Source organism: Biomphalaria glabrata, chromosome 13, assembly GCF_947242115.1.
Source record: "Biomphalaria glabrata chromosome 13, xgBioGlab47.1, whole genome shotgun sequence".
In the NCBI taxonomy this organism is placed as follows: domain Eukaryota; kingdom Metazoa; phylum Mollusca; class Gastropoda; family Planorbidae; genus Biomphalaria; species Biomphalaria glabrata.
In genome coordinates, this window is record NC_074723.1 from 33,754,105 (window position 1) to 33,768,021 (window position 13,917).

The following is a 13,917-nucleotide window of genomic DNA, read 5'->3' on the forward strand; positions in this document are numbered from 1 at the left end:
TTTTTTTATGACATATCTGAAAACTTATAATTTTCATTTTTAATATACGATAATTGTAATTTTACAACATTAAAAACTGCTAATTTGATATTCTTATTTTGATGAATATATGTATGTAATGTGTATATATGTTTATATGTATGTTCGTATCTTATACTCTGAAGCGATCAATTATTATCATTATATATTTTTATGACATGACTAGGAATTAGGTATTTGTTTCGGGAACAAGGGGAAAGTTTTACTTAGTTACAAATGACGTGACAGATCTTTAAAAAACAAGAACGCTCTATTCGACGCTATCAACAAGACGCTTTTTATAAGAACAATTAGGACAGAATTTGAAGAAGTATACAGACGGCTAGTCGTAGAGGACATTCGACGGTTCCCTTATGGAGTATTAAAGTGTTTGTTAGCTCAACACCAGCGTCTACTTCCTTTTATCTATTGTTGGCCTTTCGTCGGTGTTGCTGTTCCAGCATTGAGTTCGGCAGGAACTCAAGTTTATTTTATTGCATTAGTTGCATTCAACACCGCGGAAGCGCACAACAACTGGCGGCCCCACCTAAGCTGGCATCATCATTCAGAAGTGTAGAAGCCCTTTGTTAGGAGGAGGCAGAAGTTCAGGTCATCGGCCTAGGCTGCAGCTAGACCCTGATTGTACAACCACGTCGGCGAAGTAAAGCCAGTGAGTCGTGGGGGCATCGTATTGAAGCCTATAGCTCTATATCGAGAAGGCTACAGTTTTGAGGAAGGGAAGAAAACCATGATGTCGAAGCCGTACTGAAGAGATATCGCCTGCCCGGCATATTGAGAACGAACGTTGAAGGTCACCTATGCAAGGCCAAGATCGACCGTTGAGGTCACGCCAAAGAACTATGTCATAGAAATTATCCTAATACCTGCGGCACTCAATTACAATAGTGTTATACTTCTCTACGGATATGTTGAATCTGTGCTACATGCTAGATTGCCAGATAGCGGTTTTTCCATCATTGGACTCTGACTTTGTCGCTGTATCTGCTGTTGGTCCGTTCCAGTTTCACCTTGAACAGACGACCACCTGGAACCACGGTGCCTGCGTCGGAACCAGCAGCCGGAACCAGACGCTACGCCACAAAAGAACCGAAGCCAGACGACAGATCACCGAGAACCAGTACCAAACGCCGTACCACTGAAGAACAGGAGCCTATGAAGACCAGTACGAAAAGACTCTTATAGTTTTCTGTATAATTTCCAGAGGTATATGTATATAAATGAGAACAAAATTATCGACTCATTGGCCACAAGGGAAAAACGTTGAGATCGACCGTTATATCGGTTTGAAAATATTTCGTTATCGAAAAATGTATTATGCCTGGAATGTTTTATGAATGAAAATGTTACATGTGACGTCGGAGGGAAAACATCTGACACCACTTACGTCACTGGCTTACTGCAGTACACTAAAACGTTTCTTTGCAAACATGAACAAATTTGAATACATCAACAGACCTAATTAAACATTTTATTGTAGCCTTTTCAGCAAAAAAAAAATCTACCAACACGGCTCTCTACAATCAAAGTGAAAACAATGTATAAAACACAGAAATATAATGATACTGTTATAAACTTGGTGGTGGCACAGATGGGGGTAGTGGTGTGAGTGTAGTCAGCCGACGCAAATCGCCCCAGGCCAGCGCTAGACGAGCGGTCAACCGTGACGAGCTACGACGGTCAGCCGAGTCGAGTGTCAACAGGACAGTTCGGGAAAGATCGCCGTCGTGAACAAGAGCTCAGGAGCGTCACGAGAGTTGTAGTCATCTGACCACCTAGAAACGTCGAGCGGCGTTCTGTCCGGTTCGAGAAGGCCAGTAGGGACCCTATATAAGAGCGGAGGTGACGCAGTCAAGACGGTCGAGAAAAGGGGCTCATTACAGCAAGGTTCACGAGAGACGGTTCACGGCAGGGGTTCAGAGCCCGGTTCACTACAGTCCGGTCGACTACAGCACAGTTCAGCGGTGTGGTTCTGTAGGGAGCATTACGACGGTTCAGTGCGGAGTACTGTCAAGTACAGTTGAGACGGCTGGCGTCTTGATCTTGGTCTGCGATCGAGTCCGACACAACGAGCCTAGTGTGTGAAGTCAGTCCTGAACTGTTGAACCCAGTGCAAGCCCGGAACGAGACGGAGAGGCCAGTGCAAGAGTTGATACTGCGGAACGGTGTTATCGGAGAGATATTTGTACAGTGTACGTGTTGCCAATTGTACAGTATTGGCTGTTATTTATTCAACTATTAAAGTGTTACGTTGCTTTGGAGCCCTGAGTTGTCAAGTTCTTTAAGTTGGTGGTGTATGGTGCAGTTTGCAGAGAGCCTGGATAGTGAGATTCGTAACAATACATTAGCAAATTCATTTTTTTTCCTCCCATAGTTCCGCAATTCATTCATCTACATATGCATTTCTTAAAGTCTGAGCATTATTAAAGTATAAAATAAAATCGATGAATAATTACGATTTTCAATTTAGTGCTCGTAATTTTTTAGTAGTAACTAGTGAGTATCTTTTTCAAAGTGTAACTATGATTCACAGAGCGCTATGGTCAAACGAATTTTCCAAACGTTGTCGCCTCTTTTGGTTTTACAATAAGCCTCGGAAAAAAATATATATCATGTTCCAGAACTAACCCTTTAAAATCTACTCAGTCCCAAAGATTACAGTGAATGGAGACCCCCCTCCCCCCCTTTAACGCCGTAGATAGATCATGTCACCTTTCTGGGAAGCATAGCTCATTGATTTTAAGGGAGGTTGACCACTGTCTGGTTAGGGCCAGTCCCACGTGGGGCTCGAGCTTCCGGCCACACATGAAAGGAGGAATTCATGCAGAGGTTCGGAAGAACGTGCAACATGCCAAGACGGGTGTGAATGAATGAATCACTTAGTCGACGGGGGCCTCCTGACAGAGAGATCGGTGAAGAGCCAATTTCTCATCCTGTCCACGAGATAAAAGCCTTTCTCGGGTCAAATGGTTCATGAAAGGGGCGTGGTTGCCTGGATACATTTGGACATCTGAATCTGGTTAGAGCCAGTAGTACTTTTTGACTCCTCCAAGCGAGCCTGCATACAAAATTATTTTTTACCAAGTAGTGGTTCTCTCAGTCCCTATATATGGATCTGAGACATGGTACTATACAGTATGCAACTAAGACGCTTTCTCCAAAGCTGTTTGCACTCCATCATGGACAGACAGCGGCAAGACGGCACTAAAAACAGCGATATTCTTGCGAACACCGGTATGAATTTCTTTAAGTCCGACAGTCACGCTGGGCAGGGCACGTAAGCTGTATGGAGGACGAACTTATACCAAGAGCAATCTTTTCATGAGCTGAGAGTTGGTCGGCGTAACAAACATGGCCCATCGAAACGCTTCTTTAGAAAAAAATGCGCTATTTTACTTTGTTACAAAGTGCATGTTATACCTTATAACCTAGAGCCTTCCTTAATATACTAATAGATATATTAAATTTCTAACCATATACATTTGAGAAGTTACACTGCAAAGACCTTCATTCAATGGCCAATGGTTTTACGCAAAAATAGATTCAACGTTAAACGACGCGTCGTGAGCTGCGGTTTTTCTACACTGTAAGGGCACTAAAGAGACTTTCTGTTTTAATCACCATGTACAATGTCATTTAGAACTAAAAGAGAACACCAAAGCAACGGTGACCGGTCATTTCATCCCCGGTCACTTCGTCCCCGGTCACTTCATCCCTGGCTATTTCATCACCGGTCACTTCGTCCCGGTCACTTCATCCCCGGTCACTTCATCCCTGGTCACCTTATCCCTGGTCATTTCATCCCCGGTCACTTCATCCCCGTCACTTCATCCCCGGTCATTTCATACCCTGGTCACTTCATCCCCTGGTCACTTCATCCCCGTCATTTCATCCCCAATTAAATATTGTATATATAAATATGATTATGTAGAATGCTTTTGACATTTTATGACTCTTCCACTTTGTATTCTTAATGAGAAATCTTATATTATAATGTAAATATGGGTGTGTACTTAGCTATAGCGCTTCTATTGGATGTGGGGGTTGTAATATCATAATATTATCCGGATCGAAGGCCAAGGTTTGGTGGAAGTAGTAAAAAATCATTTGAGAGATAGAAGTGCGATTAGAATAATTATGACCGTGCCGCAGATAACTTATCATCAAAGGCCAAGGTGTGGTGCAAGTAGAGGACCGAGGATGAAGTGACCGGGGATGAAATGACCAGGGATGAAATGACCGGCGATGAAATGACCGGCGATGAAATGACCGGGAACCCAAAGCAACACTACGGATTGTTAGTCTGTACCCGATCACTTATTATCGTTGTTCTGAAAATGTGTCATAATGAGGTCGACTCTACGTTAACAAGTAATTCTACCGAGCGAGGCTTGGATAGCTGGTATATATATATATACATAGCGGGATATACATATATGTTTTTAATACCTCGCAATACCATGATGACCACTTTCATCAGCCTTGTGGCTGAGGACTTTGCACTGCATTAATTTTTTTGCCTCCGCATGTGATCGGTAAGACCTAAGTGAGTCCGAGCTGGTTACCTGCACACTGAGCAGGTGATTCCAGTTTGTTCTCTACCTTTTTTTTTCGTTCTAAGACAGGTATTCCGTCCTTTGAATGAAAGTATTGATCCTGGCAGAAACAGTAATTGTGGTGGGTATTTAAAAGAAGCCTTGTGGTAAAGGTCTCGTTGTTTAGCCAGTCTAAATGGTCTGAGGAAGATGAGATGAACAGGGTATTGTTTGGTGGAGAATAACTCAAGCTGGAAATGTAACCTTGGCTTAAATACAAAGAAAAGTTATAAGAAATATATTTAGAAAAAAAGAACAACAACTAACACTCAAAATTATATTTTTTAAAAATTAAATATATATATATATACCTTAAACACCAGCTTAGGCGCCAACTTGCTTTAAATAACATTAAAGAGAGCTCGTCATTTGCATCGAAACTATCAAAATATCGCATTTTTAATATATTATCTAAATTTTTGCGATGTAAACGGAATTGACGAACGGAAGGACAGACAGACTACACACATTTTTTCCCCCTTTTGAGAGGCGCTAAAAAAATAACACTTACTGAGACAAGGATGCAATTTTAGATCAGCAAGAGGCGAATACAACAGGACACAAACGCACATGCCGAGAATTAATAAAATGAAAGCACTTGACAAACTTAACATGTCAATCTGCATAGTTTATCAATAAATAATTTCCCAGAGTAGACTAACTTAACTAATTAGACTTTGTTTCTTGCCTGTGCTAAGAGTTTTAAGCTCTTGTATGCCAAACAAAAAATGACGACTTTACCTCGGTGTTTTAATATATTTCTTGTGATTCTACTGGTGAATTTTGCAGGTAAATAAATTGAACTTTGAAATGAGAAATGTTTTGACGAAGTCCCAGTTTGAGGTTGAGTAGATGTCTTCACGTCTGTGAGATATATCGGTATGGTTAATTCAGTGATAGCCTCTGTAGTGTATGTAGGTAGTTTCAATACCAATAGGGACAGAAAGTAGTGTGTTTTCAAAGGATTTTGTAAAGGCGGTTAATTACTATGGTAATTTTAATACATTATAGAAACATTTTAAAAAGTACGACTAAAATAATGCTTCTTAAAAAATAATTTACAAATCTATACATATTTGCTAATAAAATTATCCGTTTAAAGATGTGTGGTCATGATAGAAACAGCTTAGACCCTTGAGATGAACTCCTATTGAAAAAACAAAACAAAGCAGGAAGAACTACTTCTCCCGTAGTGCTTTGGCAAGACACTGGGGCATGCGGTGTAATGCCTCGTGGCTACCATACAAGTCGAGTGACTCGACATCGTGCTTGTCTCCCTTGCCATCAATGTGGCTTGAATTGTGTTTGGTAAGCGCCTCAATACAGCCCACAAACTTTTTTTCCCAGATACCTTCTACACCAGCGGTTCTCAACCTTTTAAGCTCGGCGACCCCTTTTTACAATCCCTCACTTTGCCTCGACCCCCCACCCCCACCCTCACACACACGTACAGCAATAGAAGAATAGACAAAACAATCCAATATTTTCGATGGTCTTAGGCGACCCCTAGCAAATCGTCAATCGACCCCCCCAAAGGGGTCGCGAGCCACAGGTTGAGAACCCCTGTTCTACCCCATAAAGTCCACAAAGACATTAGACCATAGTGTACTGAACGTCCTGTAGACTGCATGTAGCCCTATGTACAACCTTTCGTCTTTGTTTTTTAAATAAAAATGTTGATGGTTTTTTTTTTTGTGTTATTCTTATTTCAATCTAGCCTAATATGAGGCGCGGCTTTCGTGTTTACCTAATATGTAAAAGACTTTGCTCTTTAATAGAGATACATTTAGGTATTTTCTTTTTTTTTTTATTCCCCATTGTGTGAGGGTAGGGGACATTAAACATACACTACGGCAGTGGTTCTCAACGTATTAGGCTCGGCGACCCCTTTTTACAACCCCCCACTCTGCCGCGACCCTCCCCCTCTCCGTATACACACACAGCAATAGAAGAATGGACAATGATAATTCATTTTTTCGATGGTCTTAGGCGACTCCTGGCAAATCGTCAATCGACCCCCCAAAGGGGTTGCGACCCACAGGTTGAGAACCCCTGCACCACGGCCTTCACCATGATCTAGGGAACATTTATACAATGTCATATCAAGATTGGACAAACGGTTTTGATTAGTATACAGGGCATACATACATACATACATACATACATGCATAAATACATACATACATACATACATACTGTTAGGCACTTAGTTTATAGTATTAGTTATTTAGCGACGCACCATAGAAGACGTATATTGAAAGGGACTAGTGACACTTGGGATATTTTGGGTTAGAGACTGGAAAATCTGTTAGCAATAGAATTCTCTTGGGTAAAGACGTGTTTTATTTGACAGAGACTCTGACTGTGGCCTTTTATTGGATTAAACTTATTATTCATTGTTCATCAGTGTTGACCACATCTTTTCACTTGTTAAAATAGATTTGTGTTATCTTTGTGCTGTTGTTTAACTACATTGAATACACCCGAACAAGAAACCCAAAACGCTTGATGAGTAATGGATTGAAATCTAACAAACATCTACAGTTGACTTCAGTACAGAATGAAACATCCATCACAATACATATATACATACATACATACGCCTTACATTCTACTTTCTATATTGGATATGTATGCCATTGTAAAATTAAAAGGCTTATTTTGTTGTTGTTTTTTTTTTGTTAAGAATATTAGGTTTTAATATCATTCTAGGTTTAAGACCATCCATCGCTAAATATGAAAAAGAAATCAATGAATTGATTCAACCTCTGATGTTGGCATGCTCTTTTCAAGTCAGTTATTTTCAAGTCTTATTTTTTTTTATTTAATTAAGCTTAGTCCTTATCAAAAATTTATCTTACAAGATATTAGGAAAATAACAACAAGACTTAGGATGAATAATATTTGTATTCTTCTTTGTCCTTGAAAGAAAAGAAAATCAATTTAAAAAAAAAAAAAACAAAGATTACAAAGAGAATTTGTGTTATCACACAAACTCAGAGGCGGCCCCCATCAAATTCCCCAATGGACGAGAAAAATATTCAAGCCTTGTCTTGTTTTGATTGTTTAAAGAAATTGTATAAAATTGACGTTATTTTTCACATAAAAGCAAAAGGTGCAACACGTCGTCTTTGATAACATTCTTCAAACTGTTCTTGAATAAGTAGAGTAGTGTTAAATGATCACCTAAGATCAGCATGTAAACCTCCCTATAAAGTGTCGCACCTAGTGCGGTAGCCCAGGGTGTCACCCTGCCCATCAACTTTCTTGAAATATGTTACATTTAACACTAGTGCTAGCTAGTTCTTTTTGTTGAACCAATACAGTGAGCTGAGATTACCTACTTTTATTGATTTTTACGCAGATGTAAAATACCAATGTTTATTACATTTATTCAAATATTATTGCAAATTTTACAATAATATTTAATTAAAATTACAAACGGAATTAACATTATATGAACAGGTTTCTATTGTTATACTTTAAGACAGAAATGGAATAACGTTGTGCTGTATTCATTTACACTTAAACTAACATCTAGATGTGTCTAGGCATATTTGGGCATATATCTAGAGATTTTATAATGATCTTTTTCCATGCCTCTTAATAAAATGTTTAGTAAGTAAGTTCCCCTTTCGGAACCTAGCTGATGTATAAGGCAGATTATGAAAAGTTCATGTGTTTATGTGGCCGACGATTAACTAAGATGTCATGTGACCAGCATAATGACCAACCATTTTTACTTTTGCCCAGCTAAATAAAATCCCAGACGTCACCATGCTTTGAACCCAACACCCCTGGTTCCGAAGTCGAGCGAAAAACACTCAACCACCGCGTCTCAAATCCAATGTTTAAACTACCTAAAATGTATTTATTTAAGAATTTAAAAAAAAGCAAAAGCAAAGAAAAAGTTATCACCAGGCTTTGAACCCAACACCCCTGGTTCCGAAGTCGAGCGACAAACCACTCGACCACCGCGTCTCAAATCCAATGTTTAAACTGCCTTAAATGTATTTATTTAAGAATTTTATAAAAAGCAAAAACAAAGAAAAAGTTATCACCAGGTAGTTTTCTCCAGACCTCTAAACCCAGTTTTGAAATACAGCATTCAGATTTTTTTTCTACATCAAGCTTAACAATTATAACTGGATTTTTAAAAATGCGATTAACTCGGAAAAACTTACAAAGACATCACTGATGACTGCATTAATACGGTTATTTATGTCATTATAAAAACAAATAAGGTTTTCATTTTAAATTAGACGCGCGGTTGCTGAGTATTTAGGCGCCTGGCTTCTAAACCTGGGGTCCTTGTTTTGAATCTTGGTGAAGACTGGGATTTTGCATTTCGGGATTTTTAGAGGGCCCCTGAGTCTAATAGGTACCTGTCATTAGTTGGGGAAAGTAGAGGCGGTTGGTCGTTGTGCTGGCCACATAACACCCTTCTCGTTAACCGTTGTCCAACGAAACAGATGACCTTAACATCATCTGCCCTATAGACCGCATGGTCTGAAAAAGGAACTTTATCTTTTATTTATATTACAATGTTGCAACTATAAACTAGGCTTTCATGTGGATATTTATGTCTAATTACATTACAGACTTCAAACGTTGACCCTGATCTAGGACCTGGAGCTCAATTAACGTCTATAACGCACGGTAACAATTCCATTATTTATTGTACCTAACAAAACATGAATCAATAAATAAAAATACTAAATTAGTCAATTATTATTAGATCTAGTAATTAATTATTCTGTTTGAAATCAAATACGAAAAATATATTGTACACTATTGGTAGATATAGTTTTAAGGACGGAGTTCTACCCCATTTTCTTTTATAATTTTGTTTTTATTTTCTTATTAAATAAATCAACTTTCCCCCCACTTTACTTGATATGGCCCTTGATCGTTCGTGTTGCAGGCGCTCCGGACTGTTGTCTCGATAGTACCTGGTTAGAGCTCTTCTTGTTGCAATGCCCTGCTGAAATTTGAACAGATTGTCACGAGTTATATTAGCTTCTACATTAATTTAAAAAAAAAATGATACATGTAAAAGAAACCATATAACACTCTCCATCAATTACAGCCACTTTTGGGTCATGAGTCTAGTTACCCTTTAGAATGATCTTTTCTCAGGCTTTGTAATGATACTCCTTAACACTTTGCACAATGCAATAGAATTCTCCAAAACATACGCCCTTCCTCTCTGAGAACCCAAACGTTTTTTTTCCTTTACTGACGCTCTCTAACTACTATCAAGTGACTGCCTCACTTCAGGTTATTATTATTATAGCTTTTATATAGTGCTACTTTCATGCTTATGGCATGCTCAGAGCGCTTTGGTCCAATCTAATTTGTGGACCAGTGGGGGGGGGGAGGGGGTTTCTAGGAGTTGGTTTTCCGTGCTGCCTTTAGGCGCTCAGTAAACGCAACTCTGACTGAGTTGGGTCTCGAACCTCGAGCCCCCTTTCTAGGTAGACAAGCGCACTTAGCCTCTCGACCAGGCTGTTATCCTTGTTAAACCATGAGTTGTGAATAACTTTCACAACATTATATGGGGTATCTACTCTATGGCTCCAACCTTAAGATAGTGACAATATATGTATATATATATATACACTAGACAGATATTACCCGCTGCCCGCGGTTACTTTAGCATTACATTTAAATCATTTCTTCGTTAAAGGAAAAATAATTCACATTTGGGCTATTACCAAAATTGTCTTTATTAACACAAGGAATTTAACAAGGGTTTATAAACATTGATGCATATAGTTCTAATAAAATTTATGTAAAGAGGATTAAAGCCGCATTTTTTGTGCGTTTCGTCTGTCAGTCTGTCCGTCCGTCATTTTAATAATAAAAAAAAATAAAAGCTATTGAAAATTTCATTAACCTTTAGATTTTCTTATCAGTCAAAGCAAGACTAAGATACTTGTCCAAAAAACAAACACTGCACCTCAAGTAAGCATTAATGGCAAGCCACTAGAAATTGTTGATCACTTTTGTTACCTTGGCTCCATCATATCCAACAACACTCTACTGGATAAAGACATAAACAACAAGATAGCCAAGGCAATGGCCACCATGTCACGGTTGCAGAAAAGAGTCTGGGACAACATATTGCTGACTAGCAGTACTAAAGCCCTAGTCTACAGGACATGTGTGTTGAGGACCTTGCTATACGGAAGTGAAACATGGTCAACCTACTCATGGCAGGAAAAAAAAAGCTGAATGTCTTCCACCTCCGATGGCTAAGGCGGATCTTTAAAATAAGGTGGCAACATAAGATAACCAATGAGGAAGTGCTGTAAAAAGAGCAGGGTGCCAGGTGATTATATATGCCCAACCTGCAATCGCAGCTGTGTATCAAGGATTGGGCTCTTTAGTCACACAAGAAGTTGCAAAGGGAAAAGATCTCTCAAGACGTAAAATGCTACAGAGAGAGAGAGTCATTAGCGTACAAATATAGATCTAAATCTATCTCAACCTCTTAAAAAACGATATTTTGCTGGTCGATTAATTATCTAAAAAGCAGATCTGAATGTCTATCGGCTTTTTGTATGGAAACTACTATCTACTGTAGATGGCTCGTAAACTTAATTTGACAGTGATTTTGTACTTAGCAAAGTATGAATAAAATGCAAAGAAGAATTTATTTTCTAATAGAAAATCTTAATTTTCGCTTATTATCCTTATCACAACCCAGAATAGGCCCCGCGCAATCCGTTTCGCATAGTGCCCCGCAATCAGTAGAACCGGCCCTGTCAATAATCGTTTTAGTTCATTACTTTTTTTTTCTTTTTTTAAATCCTGTCGTTGATATATTTATAAAAACAATGCCATCTGACATAAATTTGTTTGAAGATGACAATACGGAACAATTTGATATCGATAATTAAACTATAGTGAAGTAAAAATATTTAATATCAGTCAATTATACGATTTCAAACAATCATTTGATATAACTTATTTGTTATGATACATTATCCGGAACAATTTTAAAGTGAAATATAAGTCAGTATAGAGAGAGATGTTCATGTAGCATTTACATGCTATTTACTTTAAACAACCGGAACAACATATTATTAATCATGTGTTTTTGCAACGTTTAAGCATGAAAATAAAATGTAATATAAGTTAAAAGAGCAAACAAACATTCGTTGGCATTCATTTAATTTTCACACACAAAAAAGGTAAAACGCCTATATGGCACACATTTTTGTGATCTAATATATATTGTCGCACAATCGCTCGATAAGTTGTATAAAGAAGATAGAGTGTGAATTTTAATTTGTTTTTTAGCGGCCCCCGAAAGGGGAAAAGCCGCTATTAGTTTTGTGTGAAATGTCTGTCCGTCTGTCCGTCAGTCCCGTTTAGATCTCGTAAACTAGAAATGATAGTGAAAATCCGACATCACAATATTTTTGACCATTCAAAGTTCTGATGCAACGGCTATTTTTTTTTCTGAAATAGAAAAATCTAATTTTTTAAATCACTTATGCAAGCAGTTTTTAAAGAGAAAAAGCTAATTAGTATGTATTATAAGTTAGACCTAATTTAAAACAAATAGTAACCTTGTAAACTGCATTTTCTTAAACTCACTACTATGCTGCACTGGAGAGGCACGGTAGCTGAGCGGTAAAGCGTTTGGCTTCCGAACGGGGGGCACCGGGTTCGAATCCTGGTGAAGACTGGGATTTTCAACTTCGGAAACCTTGGGCGCCTCTGAGACCACCCAGCTCTAATGGGTACCTGACATTAGTTGGGGAAAAGTAAAGGCGGTTGGTCGTTGTGCTGGCTACATGACACCCTCGTTAATCGTAGGCCACAAAAACAGATGAACTTTACATCATCTGCCCTATAGACCACAAGGTCTGAAAGGGGAACTAGTTAGGCCAGGTTCACATCTATCCTTGCATTCACTTGCACCTATCCTTTGATCTGCTGGACCGTTGGGGCAATATTCAAGATCTGTCAACCTTCTTTCTCCATTCTTATCTCTCATTTGTCTTTGATATAATTTAATTCGGATGTTCTTTCTGAAAATATTGAAGCCTGCATGGGTGGAACACTTCGGCGGCCGATTTTAAGTTTGTGTTTCCACCCTTGTAACCTTGTTTATTCTTATTTTTCTGTTGTTTATTTTTTTTTTTTAACTTTAGTGGACAAAAAGTTACAAATCTCTTGCAAGTGTCTACCAAAGCCGACGTCCTGTCGCGATGTCGTCAGTACACAAGACCGCATTGTGGTGACTTTAGCTTCCGGTTTAGAGGTCATGTGTGATACGAAGACAGACGGCGGTGGATGGATCATCTTTCAGAGAAGAATCCACGGAGATGTTGATTTCTACAAAAACTGGCAGGAGTATCGTGACGGCTTTGGAGATTACAACATTGGTGAATTTTATCTGGGCAATGAGAACATTTTCAATTTAACATCTAGCAGAAAATACGAACTAAGATTTGATTTGGAATATGAAAATAAGAAATATTTCGCTCACTACTCAGACTTTAAATTGTTAGATGAAAATAACAATTACAAGCTCATAATAGGAAGCTACTCAGGCACCGCTGGCGACAGCATGAAGCGACATGTTAATAAGTTTTTTTACTACCTTTGATAAAGACAATGATGATTCGCAAAATGATAACTGTGCGATAATAAGACGTGGTGCCTGGTGGTACCAAGACTGTGCTGATGTCAACCTTAACGGTAATTGGGGGTGGGGGGAACCTAATGGAGCTTTTTGGGACACTATTACTGTCTGGGAGAGTGTCTCCTTTAGTGAGATAAAAATAAGAGAAATTGACTAAGAGAAGAATGAAATGTAAACATAGAGATTAGATTAACGCTTTCCCTCCTAATTGATGATATCATCATTGATTTGAACTCAATTATTTAAATTCATGTTTGATTGTATAAATTGTATCAACTATTCTTGTGTTATATAAAAAGAGCATGCATTCTTCTTTATTTCTAGACCAAATTAAACATTTTCTGATTACAGACGAAAAAGTTATTGAAGCAAAAATTAAAAAAAAAAAAAAAATTCGTAGGAAAGAGAAAAATAAGACGGAGAGAAAGAGTTAATACAAGTTTTAAATAGACACTTATTCAAACAATCAATTCGTATTAAAGTATCGAGACAACTAATGTGTGTGTGTGCGCGCGCGTGTGTGTGTGTGTGTGCGCGCGCGTGTGTGTGTGTGTGTGTGTGTGCAAAAATTTGACAAGTATCTTTGCGTATTTATGAAGTTCACTTTTGGAATGTAAATAAATG

General features: G+C 38.4%; 1 pseudogene; it reads left to right on the forward strand.

Annotated features, from left to right (window-relative positions):
• Nucleotides 1-5,344: 5,344 nt before the first annotated feature.
• LOC106057351 (ficolin-1-like) lies at nucleotides 5,345-13,831 on the forward strand (annotated as a pseudogene).
• The last annotated feature ends 86 nt before the right edge of the window (nucleotides 13,832-13,917 follow it).